This window comes from Arachis ipaensis, chromosome B2, assembly GCF_059453495.1.
Source record: "Arachis ipaensis isolate K30076 ecotype BB chromosome B2, ASM5945349v1, whole genome shotgun sequence".
NCBI lineage: Eukaryota > Viridiplantae > Streptophyta > Magnoliopsida > Fabales > Fabaceae > Arachis > Arachis ipaensis.
In genome coordinates, this window is record NC_142437.1 from 37,881,238 (window position 1) to 37,894,764 (window position 13,527).

The 13,527-nt window shown below is 28.2% G+C and overlaps 1 long non-coding RNA gene across 1 annotated transcript; it reads right to left on the minus strand.

Moving 5' to 3' along the window:
• Window positions 1-4,991: 4,991 nt before the first annotated feature.
• On the minus strand, window positions 4,992-5,991 carry LOC148573635 (uncharacterized). The gene is made up of 3 exons (XR_015905057.1): window positions 5,846-5,991; window positions 5,678-5,751; window positions 4,992-5,067 (listed from the first exon to the last, which is right to left on the minus strand). It is a non-coding gene; the product is annotated as an uncharacterized LOC148573635 (long non-coding RNA).
• Window positions 5,992-13,527: the final 7,536 nt, after the last annotated feature.

Consider the following 13,527-nt stretch of genomic DNA (forward strand, 5'->3'; position numbering starts at 1 on the left):
ATGTAAAATAGCATGCCCCAAACCGAGGTTGGGAGATTTGTTCTCATAAGTAAGGGTCTAGCAATTAACTGGAGGCGTTTAATAAGTGATTCAGCTAACCCATTTTGTGTGTGAACATAAGCTACTGGATGCTCAACACTTATTCCATTAGCCATACAATAAGCATCAAAAGCTTGGGAAGTAAATTCACCAGCATTATCAAGATGAATTGCTTTGATTGGATTTTCCAGGAATTGTGCTTTTAATCGAATAATTTGAGCCAGTAATCTTGCAAATGCCAGGTTGCGAAAAGATAATAAGCACACATGTGACCATCTTGAAGATGCGTCTATTAGGACCATAAAATATTTAAAAGATCCACATGGTGGATGAATAGGTCCACATATATCACCTTGAATCCTTTCTAGGAATTCAGGGGACTCAAATCCAATATTTACTGGTGATGGCCATAAAATTAACTTTCCTTGAGAACATGCAGCACAACAAAATTCACTAGTTTTAAGAATCTTCTGGTTCTTTAGTGAATGTCCATGAGAGTTTTCAATAATTCTCCTCATCATGGTTGTTCTCGGATGACCCAATCTATCATGCCATGTTATGAATTCATTTGGACTAGTAAACTTTTGGTTTACAATGGCATGTGATTCAATTGCAATAATCTTTGTATAATACAACCCAGATGAAAGTGAGGGTAATTTTTCTAATATAACCTTTTTATTTGAATCATGAGTTGTGATACATAAATACTCATGATTTCCCTCCTTCATTGTCTCAACATGATATCCATTTCGGCGAATATCTTTGAAACTCAACAAGTTCCTCAAGGACTTGGTAGATAATAGTGCATTATTTATTATAAATTTTGTTCCTCCAGGAAACAAAATTATAGCTCTTCCGGAGCCTTCTATCACATTGCCTGAGCCAATAATAGTATTAACATATTCCTCTTTTGGCACAAGATGGGTAAAATATATATCACTTTTGAGAATGGTGTGCAAACTTGCACTATCCGCAAGGCATACATCTTCATTACATATCCTTGCCATTCTCTTCAAAGACAAATAATAATAAAATGAGTAGTATGCACAGTTAAATTGAATACTTGGTCGGAATTATTTTTCTAAGAAATACTGCACATAAAAATAATGTCATATACTAAAATTTTATTTTAAAACATGACACATTTAATGATTTCAAAATTTATAAACATTAATATTTCATTATTTATATACATCACATTTGAAACTTGAATACATAGGAAATAAAACTTAATAATAAGTTCTTTACATTATTTATTTACATAGATACTTCACAATCCCACATATTAAACTATTCCATCATTGATCAAATGACCAATATTTCCTTCAGGGTCCTCAAAGAAATCAGATACATCATAATGAGTGGTGGAATTTTCAGCATCATTTGAAACAAAATTTGACTCTTTTCCCTTGTCATCCTTTTTCAAAGATGCTTGGTAAAGATCGACTAGGTGCCTTGGAGTACGGCAGGTATGTGACCAATGTCCCTTTCCACCACAACGGAAACACTTATCCTCTATCGATTTATTCTGCTTGATATTTCTTTCTTTATCCCACTTCTGGTGAGACCCTCTCTTTTGAATATAATTTTTTTTCCTTCCATAATTTTTTTTGTTATTGAAACCTTGCCATTTACCTCTTCTGGGGTAATTTGCCACATTTACTTCAGGAAATGGGGCGGCGCCAGTTGGGCGTGCTTCATGATTTTTCAAGAGCAACTCATTGTTGCGTTCAGCAACAAGAAGGCAAGAAATTAATTCAGAATATTTTTTAAACTCTTTTTCTCGATACTGCTGCTGTAGGAGCACATTCGAGGCATTGAAGGTTGAGAAAGTTTTCTCCAACATATCATGGTCAGTTATCTTTTCCTCACATAATTTCATTCGTGAGGTGATTCGAAACATTGCAGAATTATATTCATTTATGGATTTAAAATCCTGCAGAAGCAGGCGCGTCCACTCATATCGGGCTTGAGGAAGTATCACCGTTTTTTTATGATTATACCTTTCTTCAAGGTCTTTCCAAAGACCTGCAGGATCTTTTAATGTGAGATATTCATTTTTCAATCCTTCGTCAAGATGACGACGAAGAAAAATCATGGCTTTGGCTTTATCCTTCTGGGATGCATTATTTTCAGCCTTAATGGTATCTCCAAGATCCATTGAATCAAGATGGATTTCAGCATCTAATATCCATGATAAATAATTGTTTCCAGATATATCAAGAGCATTGAATTCAAGATGAGAGAGCTTTGACATAATGAAATTTGTTACCTGAGTCTTCCTAAAAATTTGATCAGAGTCTCGTGCTGATAACGTGTTGTAAAATAAATAAATAAGGAAGAGATAACAAATATAAAATAAAAGGTATAATTATATAATCCTAATAGTAATATCTACTACAATTATTATCACAATATAATAGATGTATTTACTAATACTGTAGTAAAGAATATAAGAGAGAGAAAATAGTAAAATAGAGAGAGTGAAGAATGTTTTATTATTAGTAGTTGTGTGTACGTACTATCACAACCCATGCCCTATTTATACTTATCCAAGATTCCCCTTTTCAAACTTCATTAATATAAAGTCTATCATAGGAAAATAAAGCACCGCTTATAGTTAATATTGCACAGCCCAACGTGGTCATCCACATCCTTATCTTAACATAGTCAAACACGGAGCTAGTCCAGTGGGATAATCAAATTAAATCATTCAAGATAGGCCATATAAGTAATTATTAATTGGTGTATACCCAAAAGTTTGAAGTTTGAGATTAGGGATTTCCAACTCTCACCAAAAATTCAAAAGCATTTCAATTTCATATTGATAATAAGTTTGGATATGAGTGGGATTGGATAAGATTTGAGTTTCATCCCAATTTTATCTGTACAATTTAATGTTTATAAATTCTCTCTGATTTCATTTGTAGATGTAGAAATGCAGAGGTTTAATTTGTGCAATCAGCATGTTTTTAAATTTCATTCCAATCAATATTATATTTAGTATGAGTTCAATTAGGGACTCAATATTTTTCGTCAATATCAGTAAATTTTTTAGAATATTTTTTGTCTTAAATATTAAACCATAACTCCTAAATCTTTAAAAAAATAATTTTACAATAAAAAATTAGTCAATATTAACTAAATAAAATTAATTTTTTATACTTTAATTTATTATTTACATAATTATAGGTATTCACAAATTAATAGATGATAATTATAAAAATTAAAAATTACATATAAATATTAAAAAACGAATTAAGTATGTGAAATTAAAATTCAAGTTCATATAAAAACATTACTAATAATATATAAATATTTATATAATTTATATATAGAATTTTGCTAGGTAGACAATGGTTTTTGTGAATAATATGAACAATGGGCTCTAAAATTGGCCCAATAAAATTAAAGGACTTTGCTAGGTAGGCAATGGTTTTTGTGAATAATGTGAAAATAGGCTCTAAAATTGGTCAAATAAAGTAAAAACACATTACACTCCCAAATTACTTACATAAATCTTAATGTTAGGATAATCATCCACACACCTAGTAAATTGAACATCCGATATATCCATTGTTCACATTGCTTAGTATTTTCATTGTCTACCTATACTTTTTCAAAATGAAAACACACTACACCTTCAAATTACCCACCTAAATCTTAATATTAGAATAACCATCTACACACGCTGAATTGAACATCTGATATATCCATTATTCACATTGTTTAGTATTTTCATTGTCTACCTATATTTTTCCTTATAGAATAGGAGTTATACACTACAACAAAATAGTAAAGCGGCGCCGGTTATTTGGGGATGTGGCGGTGGTTATAACCGCCGCTATTTTCAGTTCCCGGCGGTGAACAAAACGCGGCCAGGTCAACCGTCGGCAAAGCAGCGGCGGCAGTTTTAAAGAACCGCTGAAATAACCACCGCGATAGTCACTTAGCAAACGGCGGTTTCGTAACCGCCGCAAACTTCCAATTTGAAATTACCATTAGACTTCTGCAGCAGTTTAAAACCGCCACAAAATGAGCTTTTAAGGGGCATCTGATATGAATTTCGTGGCGGTTTTAAACCGCCGCGATACTTGCAACATATTTAAAAAAAAAACTTATATATAAACTACTTTCTAATGCTTCGATCCTAATAAAAAAAATTACTACTACAATATTAAAATCTACAACTCAAAATAAAATAGAAAAAGATACCAAAATAATATGAACATTGTATTTCAAAATATAATATATATTTAACAAGTCTTACATAATCATAAATCAAACACAACCAGTATTTAACAACTATATTTACATATCAAAGTAAATTCAAATAACGCAATCCTAAAATTGAATTAGAAAAGAGTTTTGCTTCTATTATTTAACTATGCTAAAAGCCTAAAATAAACAGTCACTTTGATAACAAAAGTCTTAAGTCAATTCAATCATAAAACTCTATAATCAAGTCATGGAATAGTAGAAGGTGGCCTTGTCCCCATTGGTGAGTTTGCAACCTAGGATTAAAAATAAATAAAAATACGTTTGAATAAAAACAAAGACCATTATATAACTTAAGTCTAACATTAACAGGCATAAACCATCCGAACAAATAAGGATAATGACCAACAATAACTAAATCATTGTTTTACTAAATCATTCACAATTAAAGATTCAGGAAAAAAGAACAAAGTATAATATTTACCCCATTATTTGTAGCCGTAGGAAAGTCATGTGGCACTTTTTCACCCATACAATGATTAATGAAATATGTCACCTGGGCTTGTAATAAGGAAATTGTTGCTTTATTCTCTTGTAATTCTACTTCCATAGAGCAAACTTTACCCATATCAAAGTCATGATTGCATGAAGAAGATACCCCTCCTAAACTATTAGCAAATTTCATGACTTGGGATGGACAGACACCAAATCCTACACCTCTAACATGACTCGGGTGTTCTTTTCCAAATATCTTGGTATATGCATCATAGTAGGAGAACCTTCATTAGCTTGAAGCAAAGCTAATTGTTCCTATGATACAAATTTGAGAAATACATCAACATTAGAATAATCTCCATCATCATTAACAAACAATGCCAAAAAAAGTGAAAGTGCTTACACTTTTCTCTCTAGCCTCATCATTAACAAAAGATCCATCATTATCTCAAACTGGGAAGGAATAATCTGATCATTTTGTTGAAAATTTTAATTGTATTATTGTCACAAAAACAGAGCTTGTAACTCTTACCTTTTTCCACTTCACTCTGTCTCTCTTCTGCTACCCAATTTCTAACCTTACTCTCTCCCATTCTGTTATTAGTGTCCCCTCACTTGTGTCTCAAACTCCACAACAAACACAAAAGGTATATGCTCATGTTACTTGCTTTGTTGCACTTACACAATTTCAATTCATTATTTTTGGGTCATTCTTGCAACAAAATATTATATTTCCATATCTGACATCACTCTATCTTAATATATGAGAAACTATAGAATTAATCAACATTTTTCAATCAAAAGCTTATGTGATCATATTATATATAACACTTTTTAAAATTACACATTAAATTATCCATCAAAAACTGTGCGTAAGAAAAATAGAGAGGGAAGAAAATCCTAATAGAGAAAGAGACAGAGTAACCTTAAATTGAAGAAATTTGCGCTTCCAAGAGAGAAATTCGTGCATTCAGAGTGATGAACAAGAAGGAGAAACAACTAGAGAATAAGATAATGGGTTATCAATAATTGTTAACTAGAAGAAGTATAAAATTGAATCAGAAAAGAACAAAGAAAAACACAATTAGCTTACCAGGGACAGGAACAAATGCGTATAGTTTTGCTAAGCAATGATTCGTTGCAGATTTTTGTTTTGCACGAAGATTTTCTTTTCACTGCACTTGGGGTTCTGGGCGCGCTATGTTTGGGAAGAATGAAAAATTGGGGTAATGGCAGATAGTAGTGGGTAGTGGAGCTAGCGAGAAGTGCGAAGGAAAGAGAAATTAGGCGGTCTGAGTAGGTAATGGCGCAAATTTCATAAACCGCCGTGGAACAAACGTGATGGCCGCCGCTGGATTTGTGCTTCAGAGGCGGTTGCGTTTTACCGCTGGTATGTGAAAGTAGGGATTGCAACGACGGCGGTTCTATTTGACCGCTTCTCCCAAATAATCGCTGGAATTAGGTTTTGTTGTAGTGATAGGTTAATCGAATTGTTATTATTGTACAATCAAATCTTATTAGATATGCTTCTTTTTTTTTAGTATATATTTAAATAGGTTTTTGAAAATTTTTGAATAAGACATTTTTGTCTTCAAAAAATTTTATTACGTTAAGGTATCTAAAATTTATGAAAATAAGATATATAGATCTTTTTGTTACACTTTTGATGATTTATTTGTCCCAATAAAAATAACAAATTTGATTAAAATAATGACTTACATATTATTTTTTTGGATAAAACAACAAAACTACATGATAGAATCTCTCCACGACCAGGGTGTTCGAATTACATCGTCAAAAACTAAATTGCTAAACATAGGAGAAGGAAAGTTCCAACTTCCAATACTGAATTGAAACATTCTTAAAGATGATAACCTCATACTAAAATCATAAAAACAACCAGGTTGTGTTGGTGGCCATATTTTTTTTTTTGTACATATGGCCATCTTTTACTATGGGTATGTATTTGTTAGGCTTCTTCGTTTTTTATTCTCATGGCTTTCAAAACAAATAACATAAACAAGGCCAAAGGCCCACAATAGCTCAGGTGGTGATCGTGTTTGCAACGTTTATCTAGGTTCGGCTTGGCCAGAGATTGGTAGATAGAAGATAAAAGGGTAAATCACACAAATAAAGCAAACGAGGATCAATATTACACCAATTTCCTAAAATAAAATAGGTTATATGTATATCCTAAAATAATTCTACATAAATTAAATTAACTAAATTTGATTTTTGTTTTATCAATAGTAAATTGAATCAATTTTATTGAAATTAAGTATAAAATTTATGCTTTAAATTAAATGGTAATTAATTAATATAATATTTTAATTATTCTTCAAATTATATATTATATAAATATAGTCAATCATTATATATTATATAGCTATTTATTATTTCTGATTCTGAAAAAAAAATTAATTTTTCACTCCTATGTCATCTTGAAAGATTATATTTTATATTAATTTTTTAACATAAAAAATCTCAATAATAATTTTTTAGATGCTAATGAGTTAAATGATGATTTTTAATATTTTTTTAAGAATCGTTTAATATTCCATTTTATATTTATAAGTTTATAAAATATTAATTTCTGGAATTTGAACTAAAATACAAAAGTTGAATTTCTATTCTTATTTATTTTATTTTTTATATTTTATTTGAATCTAAATAGAGATATTTTTTTTATTGACATTTATGTTTTAAAGTTAATATAAAATAAATGTCAATTAACTTAAAAAATATAAATATCAATAATCTGTATCCATAGTAAATCAAATCAACTAAATACAGGTTATTGACATTTACATTTTTTAAGTTAATTAATATTTATTTTATATTAACTTTAAAATATAAATGTCAATAAAAAAATAATCTAATTGATTTGATTTACATTGAAAAAATATAAATCGAATTTAGTTGATTCGATTTAGATAGAGTTATTTTAGAGTACGTATGTAACCCACTTTATCTTAGAATATTGGTATAATATTAATCCTCATTTAGTTTATTTGTGTGATTTATTTATTTTAAAAAAAATTAAAAAAAAAACAAAAAAAAACAAAAAAACAAAAAAACCCTTCTCTAATGCTTGATTCGCTTGTGTACCGGTTCGGTAACGCAGCAATAACCAAAGAGATAGGCTTAGGCCTGTGATTAGACTAGGAAATGGATCAGGGGTATGTAAGGGGTTGGGTTGGGTTGGGTTGGGTTGTTGGGCATGGACCAGAGTCCAAAAATGATGAACCCCTCCCTCATATATGTGACTATATAAGTGCGTAATAATGGCAGAAAACAAAAATGCAAAAACAAAACATAAACAAAAATAAGAACACAAAAATGGTGTCTATGTCGCAAATTATCTTTTGTATGACTGCAAGGTTGGGGATCTGTAATAAACTAATAATATGGCAAGAGATGGGATAATATACATATACATATACGAGGGACAGAAAAAATTGCTCGATGCAATTTCTATCCTGATCAGGAGAAAGGAAAAATTCGATTGGTACGATTTCCCGAACGTGCAATTCAATAACAAATTGCACCTGCAATCCTGTTTTTTTCAAAAATTTAAAAAGTAAAAAAAATATGAAATTGCATCATGCGATTTCTGTATTTTGAAATTTAAAAATTAAAAAATCAAAATTGCATTCTACAATTTTTGTATTTCTAAATTTACAAAAATAATTACAAAATACTCCTTTCGAATTCTTTTTTGTAAAACGATCTTGATATTTTGAAAAAATTACATAAATACTAATATTCTTGAAATTCATGGCCTCATACCAATTTTTTTTCCTATATTAGTGTGTAATGGCGAAAAAGAAAAAGAAGTAAATAAAAACATAAAAATGGTGATTATTATATCTGGGTGTAATAGGCATATGCCTTTAGTAAAATAATAAAAATATTTTATATTTTATTTAATTCGAGATCATATATTTTTTTAAATCTTACTCATTTAGGTGTGTCTTTTATAATAACAAAAAAAAACCCCTCTCTTAATAGAATAATATTACGCATTTAAGTATTTTTGTTAATTAAGTCCAATCAAATTAGTTTAACATAAATAAAAAAATCAGTTATAAATAGCATGATTTCAAATTTTATTGTTTAATTTAGTTAAATATAATTTATAAAAAAATTTGGATGTATAATATTACTTCTCTTAATAATATTCGGAATAAGAAATAAGAAATGTGTTCTATTTATATAGACCCAATGAACTTAGATCCAACTTATTCCATAGAAAGGTGGAGTGAATTAGGCCTCTTTATGCGACTTGGCCTAACAAATCAAAGGGGCCTTTACCATCTTTGAATGGACCAACTAGGTTGAAAGGACCAGTTTGAGTCCCAACCCGCACTCTATATATAACACATATTTTATAAAAATTAGGTATATAGTAAAAGAGATAAAAATTGAATCCACAATCTCTCTCATATAATGACTTGCAATAAGTGAACAATCACTAATTTAATTAGTTAATTTAGTAATTTAAAGCATTAATTTTTATTTTTTATTTTATTAATATGTATGAAATTTAGAATGATTGAATTTTATATTTGTTTTAAAAAAATTAATATTTTTACGAGTAGAGTAGGATAGAGTAGGGTTTAAAATTTTAGGATACGGATAGAGTTAGAGTTGAGAGATTCTCAATCCGCGGATAGAATAAGATAAAATTTTAATAAAATTTTTAACCTGCGGATAGAATTAGGATAGAGTCCAATCCCTACCCTACTCTAGCCATTGTCAACCCTATCCATGACCCGTGATTTGACCCGATGTGGAGAGCAAACTATAAAGGCTTTCCCTACTACTACGATTATGATCATGTAAATGATAACCAATCCAATTTTGAATAACTTTTCACATAGTGTGGGAATAACCACCCACTATCATATAAAAAAGATCTATCCTACTTATCATTCTATTCTGTAAATATTTGAATAGGTATTTTTTATCCAATTTCTATACATATCCTACGAAAAAACTCTTACTACTTTGGTATCGAAATTGTAACATCTGTTTTTTTATTATAAATATTTGGTATAATATATTTGATTTTATTCTCTTTTCTATAAAAAATAATGTAATAATATATACTAGCAGCTAGGAGTGGCAATACTATTCAAACTCGCGGGTATCCACTCCACCCCTACTCGCTTAGGGCGAGTTCTTAGACAGGGTAGAGCGGAGTCGGATTTAGGTTAAACCCGCCCCTACCCGTTAATATATATATATATAGTGACGGATCCAAAAAATTTTGATAGTGGGGGCAAAATATATATAATATTATTATAAATTTTATAATAAAAATATTATGTTTACATAAAAAATTAGTTATCAAATTATCTATTATAAATTTGTATATAAATACATATATCATTTAACTTATTTTTAATATATATTTTGTATTTCAAAAATTATATTTTAAGATTTATTATGTACAAGTGATTATTTTATGTATACGTAGCATAATTGTTGTTATAATTATATTTTGTTATTGTAAAATATGATTAGGTTTCAAAATATATAATTACAAATTAAAATACTAAAATAATAATTTAAATAATAACATATAATTTAAAATTTAATTTTTTATATTTCATATTTTGAAACCTTGACAATATAATTAAAATGTCTTTTTTTTGTATATGTCGTTAAACAATAATTTAAAACTCAACTTTCATACAAATTAGCTCTTCATGATATTAGTGTAGTTATTATGAAAAAACTAAAGCTAATTTTAAAAGAAGAAACATAAATGGATAGATAATATTCTTTCGAGTTGATCTCTAAAAAAGAACACCAATCTTATTTAAATTTGAAAATTGATCATTATAATGAACATCTAATATGAAGTTTTTAAATTGGCTATCAAGTGTCGAAAGTTGAATAAAAAATTATTGTGGGGTCAAATTTAATAATTTAATGGGGATAAATAAATATTATTATTATATACTACTCAATAAAATTTCAAATTGTAGTGAGGGCGCTTGCCCCCACACCCACATGAGTGGATCCGTCCATTTTATATATATATATATATATATATATATATATATATATATATATATATATATATATATATATATTATAATGAACATCTAATATGAAGTTTTCAAATTGGCTATCAAGTGTCAAAAGTTGAATAAAAAATTATTGTGGGGTCAAATTTAATAATTTAATGGGAATAAATAAATATTATTATTATATACTACTCAATAAAATTCCAAATTGTAGTGAGGGCGCTTGCCCCCATACCCACATAAGTGGATCCGTCCCTATATATATATAATAATTAGTAAAATGATTAATCACATTGTATTATATTTAAATTTTTATTTTAATTTATGTTATGTATATAATGATGGTTTTATAAATTTTAAAATTTAATTTAATTTATTAGATTTTAATAACTATAGGGCGGGTAGGGGCGAGACGGGTACCCGCTGGGACGAGGCGGGATTTAACATTTTACTACCCGCAGGTAGAGGTAGGGTGGGTTCAATGGGGTTATTGTAGGGTGGGGCGGGGTCGGGTAGGACAAAAACCTGTCCCTACCCGTCGCATTGCCACCCCTACTAGCGGCTCAACAGGCACTTTCAGCCGCTTTTCTATTATTTTTAAGAGATTAATTTTTATATTTTTATTTTTAGAATTATAAATTTAATAAAATAATTTAAACATTAAGAATAAAAAATTTAAAAACAAAAATATTTTTTAAATTATTTAACTTTTAGAATCAGATTATTTAAAAAATCAAAATTTATTAACAAAGTGTACATGAAGAACAAAATTGGTAGATTTTTCAAAAGAATTAAAAAAAAGAATTTAATAGAATAATTAGAGTGAAACAATATATAAAGAAAATATAGAGATAATGATGTCTAATTTTCGTATTCCTATTTTAACCTTATTAATAAACAGTAATCGACGTAATTGCATTTTAAAAACTGGTATAAAATGTAATTATCATTAACTTTTCTTTATTCATATTGCGGTTATCTTTTTATTTTTCGCACAACTTCAATTCATAGTGTCTTCTTCTTCGTTCCTCTAAGTACAGGTAGTACTCTCTTTTATCTTTGGTAATTCTATTAGCCTCATATTTACAAAGTATAATTATCAGAGTCAGATCTCTTACTGTAATTAATACATAGATTTTAATTGTTTCAATATTTACATAATTTTTTTCTGTCTTCTTCTATCTCTTAGATTATGTAAATTTTAATTTTTTTTGTTTCTAACCATGGATACGAAATCTTTTCAATATTGGAAGAGAAAGTTTATGCTTATCATTCAACATTGTCATAAAACTTTAAAGTATATTCAATTTGAATGGTATCAACCATTTGAGAGAATGAATTTAAACTTAAATAACTATTTTTAATGAAAAATATTGGGTATATATTTATTGAATTTTTTTAAAAAAAAATTTTTGTGTATTTATATGTCATCTTTTAATTTTGTGGTGGTGGACAATAATATTCGCATCATAATTTCAAAGTTCATTTTATATTTATGTCAATTCATAAAGTATTTTATAAAAATGATATTTAAGAAAAATTTTTACCTTATAACTATTTTATATTTTGGGTTTTAAAATTTTTTATTTTTATTTTTATTGAAGAATTATTTTTGTATTTTATTTTAATTCTGTTAGTCTAAAAGTACTAATATTAATTTTATTTTTTAATTTTTAGAATAAATAAAAAAGATGTGATTTTTTAAATAAATTAGATGATTCAAAAATTACTCATTATAAAAGAAGTTAAGTTTAATTCTTGACATGTTAAATAAAAGATAGTTTAATTAGACAAAAAAATTATAAAAAAAATAATAAAAAAATATAAGAACACATATCAGATAAAAAAAATTTTCTTTCTATATCAAATTGATAAGATAATTTTTTTTTTCTTTTTTTACATCAAGTTAATAAAAGAAAAAGGAACTATTTTTATGTGAAAAGTTAGGAATGAATGAAAAGGATAGAAGAATGATTAAAAATATAAATTAAATAAGTAAACTAAAGAGAAGGAAAAATATAATGCGTGAAACCGAATGAAATTTGTAACTGCAGTGATGAAGGCAATAAAAGTCGATGGAGGTGATGCAATTGAGGGTATAGAAAAAAGGATAAGGACATAGTAAGAGAAACACATGAAAGTGTACATGAAGAACAAAATTGGTAGATTTTTCAAAAGAATTAAAAAAAACTTTAATAGAATAATTAGAGTGAAATAATATATAAAGAAAATATAGAGAGAATGGTGTCTAATTTTGGTAATACTATTTTAACCTTATTAATAAACAGTGATTGACGTAATTGCATTTTAAAAACGGGTATAAAATAGAATTATCATTAACTTTCTTTCGTTCATATTGCGGTATCTTTTTATTTTCCGCACAACTCCTGCTCATGGTGTCCTCTTCTTCGTTCCACTTAGTTAGTACTCTCTTTTATCTTTTAGGTAATCCTATTAACCTCATATTTACCAAGTATAATTATCAGAGTCAGATCGCTTACTGTAATTAATACAAAGATATTAATTGTGTCAATATTTACATAATTTTTTTCTGTCTTCTTCTATCTCTTGGGTTATGTAAATTTTAATTTTTTTGTTTCTAACCATGGATACGAAACCTTTTCAATATTGGAAGAGAAAGTCTATGCCTGTCATTCAATGTCGTCATAAAACTTTAAGAGAAAAGGACAAATAGGTCTCTGATCTTTTTTACTGCGGATATTTTCGTCCTCGATGA